General features: G+C 47.0%; 1 protein-coding gene across 2 annotated transcripts in view; it reads right to left on the reverse strand.

Moving 5' to 3' along the window:
• adcy5 (adenylate cyclase 5) overlaps nucleotides 1-19,371 on the reverse strand; it is a 292,719-nt gene that overhangs the window by 251,750 nt on the left and 21,598 nt on the right. The gene's annotated exons all lie outside the window — the stretch shown is intronic.

Here is a 19,371-nt window from a genome sequence, read left to right on the forward strand (position 1 = left end):
TCTACTAAATTCTCCCTCAGTGTCGGGGGACTAAAGGCATGGGGTTATGGGGAAAGGGCCTGGGTGGAATGTGGCCAGTGTAGACTCAACGGGCTGAATGGCCTCCTTCTGCACTGTTGGATTCTATGATTCTCCGGATTCTATGATCCAGGTATCACAAAGGCCCCCATCTGCCCCCTTGGATGCTTGTAGAAGATACCATCACACTATTTCCAAATTCACCCTCACGCTCTGGCTGTTAAATGTGCCAATCACACACACAGTGGTGAAACAATAATTATTTGAAGATTAGACTAGAATATACGGAGAAAATGTTTACTGGGAGGGTGTGAGGCCCAGATCCGACCTCAACCACTCACAGACTGTCAACAAGTCATGGGACTAATATGTCATATCCTGTTGGGGTCATAATGATTGATGCTCCCTTAAAGATACATGCACGTCATATCATAACACCCCCCCTTCTTGCTAAGTAATGTTTACCTTTCAAGATCAAACTATTTATATAAAAGGAAAACAAAGCATTGGACTAAATTTTCCGTGGACTGACAATCACTGCATGATTTCCACAGTCCCATGCAGTCCTCACATGGGGAATTCTGGGAATCCCCCAGTGCAGCGTCCACCTACTAGCCAACACCCACCCACTCTCCTCCCCACCCCACGAATTCAACCCCTGGATTTTTGTGGGGTGGCATGGTGACACAGTGGTTAGCACTGCTGCCTCACAGCACCAGGTACCCAGGTTCAATTCTGGCCTCGGGTCACTCCACATCTGTATGGAGTCTGCGGGTTTCCTCTGCGTGCTCCGGTTTCCTCCCACACTCCAAAAGACGTGTGGGTTAGGTTGATCGGTTACGATAAATTGTCCCAGGGAGGATTAGCAGAGTAAATATGTGGGGTTATGGGGATAGTGTGGGATTGTTGTCGATGCAGGCTCAATGGGCCAAATGGCCTCTTTCTGCACTGTAGGAATTCTATGAATCAATGAAAATATGCGTTAACACAGAGCAATAAATTTACAAGTCTCTGAAATATATTGAGGTTTGGATATCCATCCAGCTGTTGTTATGGTGGTCTTTGCTGGTGGCTGCTGAATGTTTGCAGAATGCTACTTAGGTGCGCTGTGTTTGCGTTGCATCTGTGGAAACATCGGACACTGATGTTTCTGATTGTGGCATTGTCCGGCTTTGTTAGCTGGGTTTCCCGCTTTGGTACCTGGGTTTCGCTGCACTGTCATGGAACCTGGCATTCATCCTTCAAACGGTCTTGGTTCTGGGCACAGGTTGGCCCTTTCTGTTGGATTTCAAGTGCAATCAGATGGGTGCCATTATCAAACTTTCTGTCCACAGACCTGCCATGGTCAGCATTCATCTTCGATTGGTTCTTCAATTAGGGCATCACGTGCTGCTCGGAGTATCACTGAGTGATGACTGGGGATGTTTGTCCACACTCGCTTGATGGATAGCAATTTCCACGTTGGTTCCGCCGTATGGTATCAGCCAGAAGGGGTGCATTTATTCAGTTCAAACACTGTTGTGTAGCCTGACGGCTGGTAGTTTGTGTTGCGGTTAGGTGATCTCCTCCCAGTGTAAGCACGGGTTTGCCGTGGGTGCTCCTCGTGAGTTGTGGTCCTCCTCATTGTCCTGACGATGGATGGTGATCGAGTACAGACCCTTGTACGATCACCGGCCCTGCGGTGTCCACAACATAAAATATCTGGGGTGACCACGATGAATTTTGCAGGGAGACTTGAGTATAATGGATTCCTGGGATAGAACTGCGCACGGTGAGCTTGGCATCGGTTACGCGAATCATCACATTTGCAGGTACGTGTATTTCAATGTGCAAAATGGAAGGATGTTCCTACCGCACCCACGGTTTTGCAAATTGGTGATGCTCACCCTTTGTTTATAATCTGGCGTATAATCTGGGTGGCATTAAAGGTGCCGCTTGTGCCACTGTGCCGATACATTCTTTAATGTTCCCCAAGATTTCTATTTCAGCTCCCCCAAGCGCAAGCAACCTTTCCTGGACCGAATGCCTGCTGGCTGAAGCCAGGTCCCATTCCAAGCACCAAATCATTGCAAAGCTGCAGAATCCTTACACAGTGAGCTGTTTCACTTCCACACTGGCTCTTTTCTTCTGTTACCTGTGAAGGGTTGAGGCTTGTGTATTTTGCAATCTAAATCTTCAAACATCATGCTGCCACCATGTTACATTCTCCTTTTTTGAATTCAACTTTTACAGATGCACCACAGAAAGTGTCCTTTCTGGTTGTATCACAGCTTGGTATAGCTCCTGCTCTGCCCAAGACCGCAAGGAGCTACAAAAGGGTGTGAATGTAACCCAATCCATCATGCAAACCAGCCTCCCATTCACTGACTCTGTCTACCCTTCTCACTGCCTCAGGAAAGCAGAGTAAGTCTCACAACGCCAGGTTAAAGTTCAACAGGTTTATTTGGTATCACGAGCTTTCGGAGCGCTGCTCCTTCATCAGGTGAGTGGGGAAAGCAGCCAGCACAATCAAGGACCCCATGCGTCCCAGAAATTCTCTCTTCCACTTTCTTCCATTGAGAAAAAGATACAAAAGCCTGAGGTCACGTACCGATCGACTCAAGAACAGCTTCTTCCCTGCTGCCATCAGACTTTTGAATGGACCTACCTTGCACTAAGCTGATCTTTCTCTAGACCCTAGCTGTGATTGTAACACTACATTCTGCACTCTTTTCTTTCCTTCTCTATGAACGGTGTGCTTTGTCTATGTAGCGCGGGAAACAATACTTTTCACTGTATGCAAATACATGTGGCAATAATAAACCAAATTCTTCTCATTTGAGCAACTTTACACAGCAATTGGTGAAACAACAATGAGAGTTCGATATGTGAAGGTAAACTCCAAATCATGGGACTAATATCCTGTTGGGCTGGTAATGGTTGACAATAGTTCAAGATATGAAACCCTTCAAGCAGCGGTCTCCAAACTCCGATCTGGATGCAGCCTGTGGGCCATAGTTTGGAGACCCCTGCATTAAAAGTATGTGTACATGATATCATAACACTGGTCAATATTTAGCCCTCAACCAATACTCAAAGTAGACTATCTGGTCATTATCACATTGCTCTTGGTGTATGATCTTGCTGTGTGCAAACCGTCTGCTGTGTTTCTGACATTACAACTTCCAAAGTATTTAATTGGCTGCGAAGTACTTCAGAAAATCTTGAGGTTATGAAAGATTTTCTATGAACACAAGTCTCCCTTTCCGGCATTCTTGAGCAACTGGGAATGTGCAATATATGGTGATCTTACAGGCCACGCTCACATTCTGAGGATGAATTGAATAAATTGTGTGGTTATCACAGATGAGCGACTGTTATTCAGTGAAACATCATCAAAGCTCTAGCTCTCAAAAGGGTCTCTGTCCTGTCAGCACTAACTTCCTCACAGTGCAACTGTTCATGTAGGAGAGAAGATAAGAATAGCAACAAAAATAACAATTTATGTAACGCCCTTAAGGTTATATGCGGCACCTCTTTGGAGCTCGACTGAATAAAGTTTGACACTGAGCCACGGGCGGAGAGATTAAGGTTTATTTTTGTTCCTTTGTGGGACATGGGCATTACTGGCTGGGCAACATTTATTGTCCATCCCTAGTTGCCCTTGAACCAAGTGGCTTACTCGGTCATTAGTTGAGAGTCAACCACGTTGCCATGGCTCTGGAGTCACATGTAGATCAGACAGTGTAAGGACGGCAGATTTCCTTCCCTAAAGGACATCTGTGAACCAGATGGGCTTTTCTGACAATGGGCAATTGTTTCATTATCATCAGTACAAAGAACAAAGAAAATTACAGCACAGGAACAGGCCCTTCGGCCCTCCAAGCCTGCACCGACCATGCTGTCCAAGTGAACTAAACACCCAACCTTTCCGGGCACCATATCCCTCTATTCCCATCCGCTTCATATATTTGTCAAGATGCCTCTTAAAAGTCACTACCGTATCTGCTTCTATTACCTCCCCCAGCAGAGTTCCAGGCACCCACCACCCTCTGTGTAAAAGATTTGCCTCATACACACCCTTTAAACCTTGCCTCTCACACCTTAAACCTGTGTCCCCTGGTAATTGAGTCATCCACCTTGGGAAAAAGCTTCTGACTATCCACTCTGTCCATGCCCCTCATAATCTTGTAGACTTCTATCAGGTCGCCCCTCAAACTCTGTCATTGCAGTGAGATCAAACCAAGTTTCTCCAACCTCCCATCATAACTAATGCGCTCCATAGCAGGCAACATCCTGGGAAATCTTTTCTGTACCCTCTCCAAAGCCTCCACATCCTTCTGGTAGTGTGGTTCAATAGAGCTGCAACATGACTTGCCAATTCTTAAACTCAATGTCCCAGCTGATGAAGACAAGCATGTCGTATGCCTTCTTGACTACCTTCTCCACCTACGTTGACACTTTCAGTGATCTGTGTACCTGCACGCCCAGATCCCTCTGCCTATCAATACTCTTCAGGGTTCTGCTATTTATTGCATATTTCCTATCTATATTAGACCTTCCAAAATGCATTACCTCACATTTGTCCGGATTAAACTCCATCTGCCATCTCTACTCATTGCTGGTCCTCATCGCTGTCTGCAAATCCACCAACCTTTGTGTCATCTGCAAACTTCCTAATCAAATGAGTTACATTTTCCTCCAAATCATTTACATATATATTACAAACAGAAAGGTCCCAGCACTGATCTCTGAGGAATGTCACTTGTCACAGCCCTCCATTCGGAAACACACCATTTCACTACTACTCTCCTCTACAATGAAGTCAGTTCTGTATCCACCTTGCCAGCTCACCTCTGATCCCATGCAACTTCACCTTCTGCACCAGTCTGCCATGAGGGACCTTGTCAAAAGCCTTACTGAAGTCCATGTAGACAACATCCACTGCCCTACCCTCATCAATCATCTTCGTCACTTCCTTCAAAAACTCAATCAAGTTCGTGAGACACGATCTTCCTTTTACAAAACCATGTTACCTCTGTTAATACATCGATTTATTTCCAAGTGGGAGTAAATCCTGTCTCAAAGAATCCTCTCCAATAATTTCCCTACCACTGACATAAGGCTCACTGGCCTGTAGCTATCTGGATTATTCTTGCTACCCTTCTTAAACAAAGGAACAACATTGGCTATTCCCCAGTTCTCTGAGAGGTCCTCTGTAGCCAGTGAGAAGACAAAGATTTCTCTCAAAGCCCCAACAATTTCCTCCCTTGCCTCTCTCAGTATTTTGGGGTATATCCCAGCAGGCCCTGGAGACTTGTCTATCTTGATGTTTCTCAAGACCCCCTATGCCTCTTCCCTTTTGATCTCAGCATGACCCAAACTACCTACACACCCTTCCCCAGACTCTTCATCCACCAAGTCCTTCTCTTTGGTGAATGTTGATGCAAAGTAGTCATTTCCTCTGGCTCCCCGCATAGATTCCCTTCCCTATCCTTGAGTGGCCCAACCCTTTCCCTGGCTATCCTCTTGCTCTTTATATATGTATAAAAAGCCTTGGGATTTTCCTTAATCCTGCTGGCCAATGACTTTTTGTGATCCCTTTTAGTCTCTCTTACTCCTTTCTTAAGTTTCTTTCTATTTTCCTTCTATTTCACACTTGCTTTGTATGTTCCCAGCCTCCTTGCCTTAACAAATACTTCCTTTTTACCTTTGACTAAGTTCACAATATCTCTCGTTATCCAAGGTTCCCAAAACTTGCCGAACTTATCCTTCATCGTTACAGGAATGTGTCAGTCCTGAATTCTCTATCAACTTACACTTGAAAATCTCCCACATGCCAGATGCTGATTTGCCCTCAAACATCTGCACCCAATCTACATTCTTCAGTTCCTGCTGTAATTACCTTGCCCCAACTTAGCACCTTCACTTGAGGACTATACTTACCTTTATCCATCAGTACCTTAAAGCTTACTGCACTGTGATCACTGTTCCCGAACTGCTCCCCGACTGAAACACTGACCAACTGGCCAGGCTCATTCCATGTCCAGTACGGCCCCTTCCCTAGTTGGATTGTCTACATACTGTTTCAAGCCCTCCTGGATGTTCTTGACAAACTCTGCCCCATCCACACCCCTAGCACTAAGTGAATCCCAGTCAATGTAGGGGGAGTTAAAATCTCCCACCACAACAACCCTGTTGCTTTTACACCTTGGCAAAATCTGCCTACATATCTGTTCCTCTATCTCCCGCTGGCAGGTGGGTGGCCTATAGTAAACACCCAACATTCTGACTACACCCTTCCTATTCCTGAGCTCTATCCATATCGCCTCACTGTATGAGCCTCCAAGGTGGCTCCCTGCAGTACAGTTTCATATTCGTCTTAACCAGTAGTGCAACTCCCCCACCCCTTTTACATCCCCCTCTATCCCGCCTGAAAAACCTGTATCCTGAATGTTAAGCTGCTAATCCTGTCCTTCCCTTAACCAAGTCTCTGTAATAGCAACAACATCATAGTTCCTAGTTCTAATCCAAGCTTTAAGTTCATCTGCCTTACCTGTTACACTTCTAGCATTGACACAGATGCACTGCAGTCCACCTTTGATTAGCAACCACGCCCTGCCTTCTCTTTCTCTGAGTCTTACTGACCCTACTCTCTGGTTCCCCTTCAGTTAAATCGCCTTTGCTTTGGTTCCCCACCCCGCCTGCCAAACTAGTTTGAATCCTCCCTTGTGACACTAGCAAACCTCCCAGCCAGAATATTTATGCCTTTCCAGTTTCAGTGCAACCCGTCCTTCTTGTACAAGTCCCACCTGCCCCAGAAGAGATCCCAATGGTCCAGAAACCCTCCCTCCTACACCGGCTATTTAACCAAATGTTGAGCTGTATGATCTTCCTATTTCTAGCCTCATTGGCACACGGAACAGGGGGTAATCCTGAGATTACAACCCTAGTTAGGCTTCTTAAACTTCCTACCTAACTCCCTACACCCCTGCTGCAGGACCTCATCACTCTTCATATGTCCTTAATACCAATATGTATCACAACCTTTGACTGCTCACCCTCTCCCTTCAGAGACATTCTTAATGCCAGATATTTTTTACTGAGTTCAAATTTCACCATCTGCCATGGTGGAATTCTAACCCAGGGTCCCCAGAACATTTCTAGATTAATAGTCTAGCGATAATACCCCGAGGCCATCGCCTCACCCTGGGTTTTAAAGCGTACCTGAGAGGAGGGGCACAATGTTGAATATGGGTGGCAGGATTGATATTCCAGAATCTAGGGCCTGAGCATCTGAAGGTATAGTTGCCATTGGTGGAGGAATTAAAATTGGGGCTATGCAAGAGACCAGAACAGAAGAAGTGCTGAGAAGGCTGGTCAGTTTGGAGGATGTGAAGGGAAGGGTCAGATGAGGTATTTGGACACAGGATAAGAATGTTGCCAGGCCGAGATAAGTAGGTCAGCAAGCATGGGGGCTAATGGGTGACCGGTGCCCAATGGAGTCAGGGTATAGACGTCTAGTGGTTTGGATGTTGGGGCAGGAAGGAGGTGATCATAAGCGCAAGGCTCCGTGCCACCCAAAGGAACTTATCTATCGCTATCTTAAAAATTGTCAATGACCCTGCCTCTACCAGCCTGTGGGGAAGGAGAGTACCACTGACTCATGACCTTCTGCTCTCTAAGGCTGAATGGCCAGCCTCATTAAAGTATCATTTATACACTGGGCTAAGTTCCACATTATTCCTGAGGTTGTGGCAGGTACTGTACAAAAGTAACTTCCTTCTGTCTTTGCAATTCATTGGAAAGAGCCACTTTGTTTTGTTACCCTGAGCTTGTTTGCTCACCAGCCTCACTGAATTAGACACATTTCCCCATAGAATCCCTATCGTGCAGGAGGCGGCCATTTGGCCCATCGAATCTGCACCGACCACAATCGTACCCAGGCCCTATCCCTGTAACCCCACATACTGACCCTGCCAATCCCCCTGACGCTAAGGGGCAATTTATCATGGCCAATCAACCTAACCCGGACATCTTCGGACTCCTCTGCGAGTCTTCAAAGGCCAGGACTTCAGGAGGGAGATAATACTGACTCGTCACTTCAGAATGATAGAATCAGCATAGGAGGAGGCCATCAGGTTTATCATGTCTGTGCCCACTATGAAAGAACTATCCGGTTAGTCTCACAATTCTGCTCTTCCACAATGCTGAGGAAATTCCCTCCTCTTTGGGAATTTATCCAATTTGCTTTTATTATGATGCATTAAATCCATCACAAAGACTGCCCACTTCCACCTCTGCAACTTTCTCATCAACTGAGATCTAATCACCTGCTGAATTACAGATATTCGGTGCAAGGGAGACCTCAAGTTAAGAGAAATTGGATCAGATTCACTTGGCAAAGGCAACAGAACTCGTACGCTCCTTCTCTCTATTTCTGCTCCCACTTCCACCTATGAAACTCACGTCTCTGTCATCCCCGGGCACAGATTTCATTCAATTTCCCATTTGAGACAGAGGTTAGGAATATCTTTTTTGCTCTTTCAGAAGGTCATGAATCAGTGGTACTCTCCTCCCCCATAGGCTGGTAGAGGCAGGGTCACTGACAATTTTTAAACTAGAGATAGATACGTTCCTTTGGGTGGCACGGTGGTTAGCACTGCTGCCTCACAGTGCCAGGGATCTGGGTTCAATTCTGGCCTCGGGTCACTGTCTGCGTGGAGTCTGCACATTCTCCCCGTGTCTGCGTGGGTTTCCTCCTCCTACTCTCCAAAGATGTGCGAGTTGGATTGATTGGATGCTAAATTCATAGAAATCATAGGAAGTGCAGAAGGAGTTGTTCCTTAGTGTTCGGGGGATTAGCAAGGTAAATGTGTGGGGTTATGGGGAGAGAGCCTGCGTGGGATTGTTGTCAGTGCAGTCTCAATGGACCGAATGACCTCCTTTTGCGCTATAGGGACTCTAAAATTCTAACAAGTGAGTTGAAAGGTTTCGGGGTCAGCAGGGTGATGGTCTTTGCATTATAAAGAGTTAACAGGGCAGATATGCTGATCTATGAGGCATGTGATAATGTAACACTGATGTTAGGCAGTCCTGTGCTAGGTGCTGTAGGTAGCAGACAGGTAACCCTGAGGGGAGACGTACCTTCCTTGTAACCCATCTACCTTGCATTAAGTTGAGCTTTCTCTACACCCTAGCTATGACTGTAACACTACCTTCCCTACGTACGGTATGCTTTACAGTTTGCGCACAAGAAACAATACTTTTCACTGTATACTAACACATGTGACAATAATAAATCAAATCAAGTGTATTCAGTGAATAATGTAAATAAATTAGCTTTTAAGCAAATACCCTGAAATGCCCACAGATCCTCCTTGCTAGAATCCTAGTTTAGCACATTCTATAACAGTGTTGAGACCATGATCAGATCAGCCCTAGGCTGGAAATCTCCGGCCTCACTCGCCCCGCAACTGTTTCGAGCGAGAATGGAGAATTTGGCGTTCAGACAAATCTCCATTCATTGCAGCGGGAGTGGAAAATCCCAGCCATGGGCGAGGCCGGAGAATTCCGAGCAGGATCTTAGTGAATGGCAGAGCAGGCCTGAGGGGCCAAATGGCCTATTGCTGCTCATAATTTGCCTGTTTCTGTTGTTGTTCATCCATCATCGTGGATGAGGACCTCAACACCGTTAGTCATTCTGAGGCTGGATGCGGTGTGTCTGAAGATGACTGATCAGGGCCAATTCGGACACGGAATGTCCTGGCGCATATTGCACAGACTTGTGTAGACACTATAGTTGTTGCGCTGGTGGCTCTGGACTTGCGCAGCTCGTGCTTAAGATGTGCTTCAGCAATGCGCCTTGCTTCGTGAGCTTGACAGCTCTTGTGGATGAGGCAGCGCCAGGTAGGGCGGTTTTGAGCCAGCGTTTCCCAGGTGGTTGCGTCTATGTCAAGCAACTTCAGGAAGGCCTTGAGTGTGTCTTTGAAAGGTTTCTTCTGCCCTCCATGCGAGCGTCTTCCAGCAGAGAGTTCCCCAAAAAGGTGCTGCGTGGGCATGCGCTCGCCTGGCATACGGATGACATGACCTGCCCACCAGGCCTGTGCACCGTGTGGACTGATGGTAGACTTGCTCTAGATATATCTCTACCATCAGGCCACACGCTGCCTGTTTGTATATTCCTGACTGACCCCCTCTTCTTCAACTCAACCGAAGCTTAGCTTCCCTCTTCCTCTTGCCCATCAGCTCCTGATCTACAGTAACTCCCACTCCCCCCAGCCTCTCTAGGTTGCAGTTTCTTATGCTGCTGTTCAAATCTCTTTGTTCCCCAAGAATCTTTTACAAAGCTAGAAGAAAGGAAACACACTGATGGTGACAGGCAGCAAGTGACAGGGAGGTGATTCAGCTTTAACCGCGAAGTGGGCCTGGAGACTCAAGTGGAGGCCATTCAATGGGCTTCCCGCTGGACACCACAACCTCCGCGCACCTCCGGCCACCGGACGCCTGGCATTGTCAGCTCCGTGCCAGGAATTGTTCAGCTCCATGCCAGTTTATGTAAATGAGGATTCCCATATCATTAGTGGGCCCGGGGCTGAAGTCTCCAGGCCCACTAGCCTCCCCCCCTGCCCACCCACCCACCACCACCATGGGTGTTTCACTCCGGTGGGTTCAAAACAGCTCCCCACTAGCGGACAGCCAGCAACCTGACCACTCTGGAATGAAGACAGACCATGCAGGCCCTCCCCTCAACAGCCCCCCCCCCCCCCCCCCACCCCACAGGCACGCCAGCCTGGCCCCCCGACACTGCCCAAGGGGCAAAGTGGAAATGACCAGGGGTCACCTTAGCACTGCCCACCTGGCCTGTCAAGGTTTGGGGGCTAGAGTGGGGTGGGGCCTAACAGGGGCGGGGCCTCCAGGGTGCAATCATTGGACATGGGGGTTCCTGTTGCCACGGCGAAAAAAAAAAAATCGGTGGGGCAGCGATGCAGGGTCGCAGGGCTGGGCAGCGATCGGGAGACCAGGGGTGCACGCGCCAATCTCGGCACTGACGGATCGGCGCACGTGCAGTGGCCCGCTCAGCACTATGCTGCCGGCCTCTCCAGCAGAAATATCAGCGTGATTCATGCTATGGCACTCTGCAGCGCTCAGACTGTGGGAGATATATCAAAAATTCTGCTAAGAAAAACAGCAGGAATTACTCCAGTTTTTATGCAAATTTGGCACTTCAAATATTTTGGGGAAAATCCCACCCAGAAACTAAAAACAAAGGGTGACAGAGAGAGAGAGAGAGAGAGAGAATGAGAACAAATATATACTAGAGAAAGAGAGAAACATGAGAGATGGAGAACGGAAAACAAAATGACTGAGTGAAAGAGATAAAATGAGAAAGATATAATGAGAGATATTGAGGGAAACAGATAAGGCAGATGGAAACAAAACTATTTCCACTGGTTCACGAGTCTTGGACTGAGGGACGCCATCTAAAAACTTAGATGAGTTAGGAATACAAAGGGTGTCAAGTGATACTAGAAATGGGAAGAGCTAGGCTTGTAGGGAAAAACAGTTTCATTTTCATTTTAAAATTAAGAGCACCTACTGCCTGGAATTGGTAGAAAGAACAGGCTCTGTCTCTCGTTGTCTCTAAGTTTTCTCAAAGCTCCAAGACAATTAACAGAGGTTAAAGTAGGTATGCTGGGTTTTGCTAGCGATGCTTAAAGTGCATTTTAAGTCTAAAAGATAAATATTGCTCAGTTGGATCTCATATATTGATAAGTTGGAACTTTGAATTGTTTCCTTTCATTTTTAATATTGTTCAACTGTTAAATCATAGAATCATAGAAACCCTACAGTGCAGAAAGCGGCCATTTGGCCCATCATGTCTGCACCGACAACAATCCCATCCTTGCCCTATCCCCGTAATCCTACCTATTTACCCCAATAATCCCTCTAACCTACTCATCCCAGGACACTAAGGGGCAATTTAGCGTGACCAATCTAACTAACCCACACATCTTTGGGACGTGGGGGGAAACGAACACAAACACGGGGAGAACATACAAACTCCACACAGTCAGTGACCCAATCCGGGAATCGAACCCGGATCCCTGGAGCAGTGAGCAGTGCTAACCACCGTGCAAAAATGTTACGCTAATTCATTTGTTATAGTTAAACTGTGCTGTTAAATAAAGGTTTTGATAAAAGTTCCCTAGTTTGTCAACAGCATCACACCTGTAGCAAAACGTCCCACCCTCACATTTGTGCCAAAATAGAAAAAATTGTTGGGGTCTTGTCTGGCTTCACAAGATGCCATGGGGCAGCGTAGCAATAGAGTTATGTCACAGATCAGCTGTGATCTTGGCGAGTGGTGGAACAGGCTCGAGAGGGGAAATGACCTGCTCCTCTGGCCCTATCATACACAATGTCACTTAGCTCAGTTGTCCGGACAACTGGTTGGTAATGCGGAGCGACACCAACAGCGTGGGTTCAATTCCTGTACCGGCTGAGGCTATTCAAGAAGGCCCCGCCTTCTCAACCTTGCTCCTTTCCTGAGGTGTGTGGTGACCCTCAGGTTAAATCGCTACCGGTCAGCTCTCCACCCCCACCCTCCCCCCTTAAAGGGGAGAGCAGCCTATGGTCATCTAGGACTAGAGCAACTTTACCTTTTATAACAAACAGCCAAAAAAAGGAGACAAAATGCAACAGAGAAAAGGAAGAGACCAAACTGGAGCTTTTTTTAATTCGTTAGGATCCAGCAAGAAAATATAGAACATAATAGCGCAGTACAGGCCCTTCGGCCCTCGATGTTGCGCCGACCAGTGGAACCAATCTAATGGCCCTCTAACCTAAACTATTCCAATATTATCCATATGCCTATCCACTGACCATTTGAACGCCCTTAAAGTTGGCGAGTCCCCAACTGCTGCAGGCAGAGCATTCCACACCCTTACTACTCTCTGAATAAAGAGCCTACTTCTAACATCTATCCTATATCTATCATCCCTCAACTTAATGCTATGTCCCCTCATGCTAGCCATCTCCATCACAGGTAAAAAGGTTCACGCTATCCACCCTATCTAATCCTCTGATCATCTTATACGCCTCTATTAAGTCACCTCTTAACCTTCTTCTCTCTAACGAAAACAGCCTCAAGTCCCTCATAAGACCTTCCCACCATACCAGGCAACATCCTGGTAAACCTCCTCTGCACCCTTTCCAATGCTTCCACATCCTTCCTATAACGCGGTGCCCAGAACTGTACGCAATACTCCAAAGTGCGGCCGCACCAGAGTTTTGTACAGCTGCAACATGGCTCCGAAACTCAATCCCTCTACCAACAAAAGCTAACACTCCACACACCTTCTTAACAACCCTATCAACCTCGGTTTCTCAATTTTAGAACAATATGGAGAAAAGGTGTGATCTTCAGGAAATTGAGTGAGAGATTAAAAGACAGGTGATGTGACCGTGTAAAGTTTCATTGCTTCTGTTTAGTTCTGAGATGAGGTCACAGGGAGAGCAAATTATAAATACATTGGGTGGTGAATGTTTGGAACAAGCTGCCAGAGATAATGGTAGAGGCAGGTACAATTTTGTCTTTTAAAAAGCATTTAGACAGTTACATGGATAAGATGGGTATAAGAACATAAGAACTAGGAGCAGGCGTAGGCCATCTGGCCCCTCGAGCCTGCTCCGCCATTCAATAAGATCATGGCTGATCTTTTCATGGACTGAGCTCCACTTACCCACCCGCTCACCATAACCCTTAATTCCTTTATTGTTCAAAACTTTATCTATCCTTGCCTTAAAAACATTCATAGAGGGATGTAGGTCAAACACGTGCACTGGGGACCAGCTTAGTGGTTAAAAGAAGGGCAGCATGGAGAAATTGGGCCGAAGGGCCTGTTTCCATGCTGTAAACCACTGTGACTCTATGTGCTTTAACCAACCTCCCCGTAAATGCGTCTTGTTATTCACATCAAGCGCTCGCTGTGATCGTGAGTTCCACATTCTCGGCACCCTTTGGATGAAGAAATTTCTGCTGAATCCCCTGCTGGATTTATTAACCAGGACTGTATGTTAATGACAAAGTAATCAGGCTAAAGGGGCCCTGCCCCGTATGAGATTTTTAATTAAAAATACAGAAATTCAAAACCACAGCTTGATACAATAGGGTCTCAAACAAACTCACAGCGATCAAGGCCTTTTTGTGCACATTGAACTCAGTCACTTGGAGCCGGATCTACATATTTTTCTTATCTTACCAATCGCAGCAAACATTCAAATGGATTTTCAATCTTCAACCATGCAGCAGATTCCTGCTCTCGTCAAAAAAAGAGAAATGAAAGGTGAACTCACCGGTGAGGTCTCTTCCAACACTAGCTCTCTGCGCAGTCAAGTCAGAGTTTTCCCAGGCTCCCGAGCCCTGTAGTTCTGTTGAATTATCTGATGTGAGGTAAAGAAAATAAGTAGTTTAGATTATTTAGTTTATTTATTATTGTCACAAGTATTGTCACATTAACACTGCAATGAAGTCACTGTGAAAATACCCCTAGTTGCCACACTCCAGCGCCTGTTCAGGTACACTGAGAGAGAATTTAGCACGGCCAATGCACCGAACCAGCACACGGGAGGAAATCGGACCACGAGGAAGGAACCCACGCAGACATGGGGAGAATGTGCAGACTCCGCACAGACAGTGACCCAAGCCAGGAATCAAACCCGGATCCCTGGCGCTAACCACTGCGCCACAAGTAACAACAAATTGCATTTGTATGGTGCCTTTAGTAAAGAGAGATGGCTCCAAAGTTTAGTGAAGGAATTCCTCCTTCGAGTCCAAATGATTGAACACACAGACGCCAAGGGTGGGGTGAAGGAAATCGGGGATGCGCAAGAGGCCAGAGCTGGAGGAGAGCAGAGATCGCCAAAGATTGCAGAGCTTTAGGAGGTTTAAGGAGACCAAGAGGAGTGAAGCCCGTAGTGGACATCTGAATACAAGGTTTTTGAGAGTTTGTAATTCGAGGTATAGCTGGTCTGGAAAGCAATGTAGGTCAGCGAGCACAGGAGGAAGTGGACAGCAGTGTTTTGGACAAGTTCAAGTTTACAAAGGGTGGAACATGAAAGGTTAATCGGCAGAGAAGTGGAGTAGCCAACTAGGGCAAACCAAACAAATTCAGAATTTTATTCATAGAATGTGGGTGTCACTGGCTAGGCTGGTATTTATGGCCCATCTCTAATGACCCTTGGACTGGGGAGGTTGCTCCGCCAATTTAATTTTAGAAACGAGTCACACATAGGTCGGTCTGGGTCAGATTTTCTTCCCTAAAGGACATGAGTTATTTATGAGTCACAAGTAGGCTTCCATTAACACTGCAACGAAGTTACTACGAAAATCCCCTAGTCGCCACATTCCGGTTCTGGTACACGGAGGGAGAATTTAGCAAGGCCAATGCACCCAACCAGCACATCTTTTGGTCTGTGGGAGGAAACCGAAGCACCCGAAGGAAACCCACGCAGACATGGGGAGAATGTGCAAACTCTGCACAGACAGTGACTCAAGCTGGGAATCGAACCCAAGTCCCTGGCGCAGTGAGGCACTGCGCCACCGTGCTGCCCCTTGTGAGCCAGGTAGGTTTTTACAATAACTGACAATGGTTTCATGGTCACCATTTGAGTTGCATATTTTTGTTGGAATAAATTCTGCCATCTGCCGTGGTGAGATTCGAACCTGGGTTGTCAGGGCTGTGTCGCTGGATTACTAAATCAATGACAATGCCAGTATGCTATCACCTCCCTCTGTGAAAGAGAAAAAGCACTCTTCTCAAATAAAACGGCAGTCAGTAAGTCCCTTAATTGATCCAAATTAATTCCTTAGGTACATAGTGAATGGTCTGATTTATGTACAAAAATATTTCTTTACTATTGGGGCCTCAGGGGGCGGCAGTGGGGGTAGGAATTACAACATTAAATGGAACTTTGGATGAACTAAGTGCAAAGAACAGAGTGTACTCACTCAATTTAATGCTCAGGCAATTTATGTCTTTATTCAATGCAGCGTTACAAAGAGGTTTGCATAGCCATGCGATCTTTACATGTCAATAAGATGATCGCTCAACCTCCCCCAAATCTCAGGGCTGCCAAAAGGTGTTCATCACTGACAAGGCAACCAGCCCAGAATTGGCCAATCGCTCAGTGGGGGGTAGGGATGGGGAGTAATGCGGGTGTGGTGGTAGGGGCAGGGAGGTGGGGGGGGGGGGCTGCTGTGAGGAGGAGTGGGGTGGCGGGGGGGGGTGAGGGTTGCAGGGGCAGGAGGGGGAAGAGCTTTATTCTCTGAAGATCTGAAAACATGAAAAGGTGTGCAGAGCTCTCAATGATTAAGGCTGACCGCGGAAACTCCAGGGACCCTCGCCACCTTGAGGAAGGCCACCAGAGAAGCAAATGTACGTTACGCCAGGACACACCCCGAAGCAGCATGCTGCCACGGCGATGAATCTCAGCCATGGCGCTCTCTCAGGGCAGCATCAATGGAGAGAGATCGATGGCAGACAGGTCACTTGCCACTTGTGGCCAGAAGAGGACCCTTCACACCCAATATCCCAGACTCACCTCACTCCACGACCCCTCCCTCTTGCGACTGGTCGCAACAACACTCACTAACAAGACCTTAATGCTAATCGGGACTGCTGGCCACAATCCTTGGATGAACAGAGATATCCACTGTCGAACTGAAGTCCAACTCTGAGGTGGTCAAGTCAAGCGACCTTGACCAATACAAGAAACACAGACGCGATCTACCGAGAACCATCACGGATGCCAAGAGACAGTACTGGACCAAGCTAGAGTCCCAGGCTAGTCACACCAACCCCTGCCCACTATGGCAAGGTCTACAAGACATAACAGGCTACAAGATGAAGGCGTGTAGAATTACAGGCAACAACGCACCTCTCCCTGACGAGCTCATCGCATTCTCTTGTCGTTTTGAGCAAGGGGTCAGCGAGAGGATGCTTTCCACCCCAGAAGCTGAAGCTGTATCCGAGGTCACCGTCGCAGATATTAGACTGGCCTTTTGAAAGTCAACCCACAGAAAGAGACTGTCCCGGATGGGGTACCCGGAGAGCACTCAGATTCTGCTCGGATTAGCTGGCAGGGGTTTTCACAGATATCTTCAATCTCTCCTCACCTCGATCTGAGGCCCCTACCTGCTGCAAGAAGACGACCATCATCCTGGTACCAAAGAAAAGCCAGGCAGTGTGCTTTAATGACTATTGCCCGGTAGCTCTGATATCGATCATTATGAAGTGCTTCGAACGGTTGTCATGGCACACATCAACTCTGGTCTCCCACATTACCTGGATCCACTAGACTTCGTCTATCACCACAACAAGTCCACAGCAGGTGCCATCTCCCTGACCCTACATTCAACCCTGGGACACCTAGATAGCAAGGACACCTATGTCAGGCTCCTATTTATCGACTACAGCTCAGCCTTCAACACCATTATCCCAACAAAACTCACCTCCAAACTCCGCGGCCTAGGGCACGGCTTCTCTCCCTACAACTGGATCCTAGACTTCTTAACCCGCAGACCGCAATCAGTGAGGACAGGCAACAAGACTTCCTCCACGATCATCTTCAACACTGGTGCCTCACCAGGCTGTCTCCTCAGACCTTTACTATACTCCTGATACACCTATGACTTTGTAGCCAAATTCCGCTCCAACTCCATTTTCAAGTTTGCCGATGACACCACCGTAGCGGGTTGGATCTCAGTCAATGATGAGTCAGGGTACAGGAAAGAGATAGAAAATCTGGTGAAACGGTGTGACGACAATAATCTCTCTCTCAATGTCAGTAAAATGAAGGAGATGGTTACTGACTTCAGGAAGTGTAGTGGAGGACATGCCCCTGTCTACATCAGTGGTGATGCCGTGGGAATGGTCAACAGCTTCAAGTTTTTTGATGTAACAAAAATTAGCAGCAACCTGTTCTGGTCACTCCACACCAATGCTATAGTTAAGAAAGCCATCAATGCCTCTACTTTCTCAGGAGGCTAATGAAATTTGGCGTGTCCGCTTCGACCCTCACCAATCTTTACGGATGCACCATAGAAAGCATTCTGTCTGGTTGTGTCACAGCTTGGTATGGCTCCTGCTCTGCCCAGGGCATCAAGAAACTATAAATGGTTGTGAATGTAGCCCAGTCCATTATGCAAGCCAACCTCCCATCCAGAGTCACCTACACTTCCTGCTGCCTTGGAAACACAGCCAAAATAATCAAAGACCCCATGCACTCCAAACATTATCTCTTTCACCTTCTTCCACCAGAAAAAGATACAAGATCATGTACCAATTGACTCAAGAACAGCTTCTTCCCTGCTGCCATCATTACCTCGCATTAAGCTGATCTTCTTCTCCACTCTATCTGTAATTGTAACACTGTATTCTGCACCTTCTCCTTTCCTTCTGTCCCACGTACTTTATGGATGGTATGCTTTGTCTGTAAAAGATACAAAAATCAATACTTTTCACTGTATCCCAATACATGGGACAATAATAAATCAAATTGTATGCCCCACACACTCCATCACTGGGGAACATGCTGCAGTCAGGTTTCCATCAGCAGGAAGGGCCATGTAGCACAGCGGTTAGCACTGCTGCCTCACAGCGCCAGGGACCTGGGTTCGATTCCTGGCTTGAGTTATTGTCTGTGTGAAGTTTGCACGTTCTCCCCATGTCTGCATGGGTTTGCTCCGGTTTCCTCCCACAGTCCAAAGATGTGCAGTTAGGTTGATTGGCCATGCTAAATTGCCCTTAGTCTCAGTGGGATTAGCAGGATAAATACATGGTGTTATGGAGATTGGGCCTGGGTGGGATTATGGTCGATGGGCCGAATGACCTCCTTCTGCACTGTAGGGATTCTATGATTTCTGCCAAAGGGGGCAATGTTACAGGCTTATTGTCACATCATTGGATCGGCATGGCAAGCTGGTAAGATCAGACAAGAGGCAAAAAAATCAGGTTTGCACCTGGTTTCTCGCTTCTCACGATGAAGATGTACACAGTGTATACACAGTGCACTGGGAGATTAGGGCATCTGTGCAATGGCACCCCTCAAGCTCAGCAGCCAGCTTTCCAGCGGGAACAGGGTCCAACCACACCCCCTGCTGGCAAGAATCACATTCCGGTTAATCTTTGTTTCTAAGTTGCATCTGGGACCTCCCTCAAAAAACGAACGCCACTCTCTCCCAATTTCACACTTATTCAGCGCATTTGTTTTTGATAAGATTGCCCCCAAAGTCTTTGAATGTTTTTAAGGCAGAGCTAGATATATTCTTGTTAAGCAAAGATGTGGAAGGTTATCAGGGGTAGGCGTGAA

Source organism: Carcharhinus amblyrhynchos, chromosome 11, assembly GCF_965287045.1.
Source record: "Carcharhinus amblyrhynchos chromosome 11, sCarAmb.v2.hapA, whole genome shotgun sequence".
Lineage (NCBI taxonomy): Eukaryota > Metazoa > Chordata > Chondrichthyes > Carcharhiniformes > Carcharhinidae > Carcharhinus > Carcharhinus amblyrhynchos.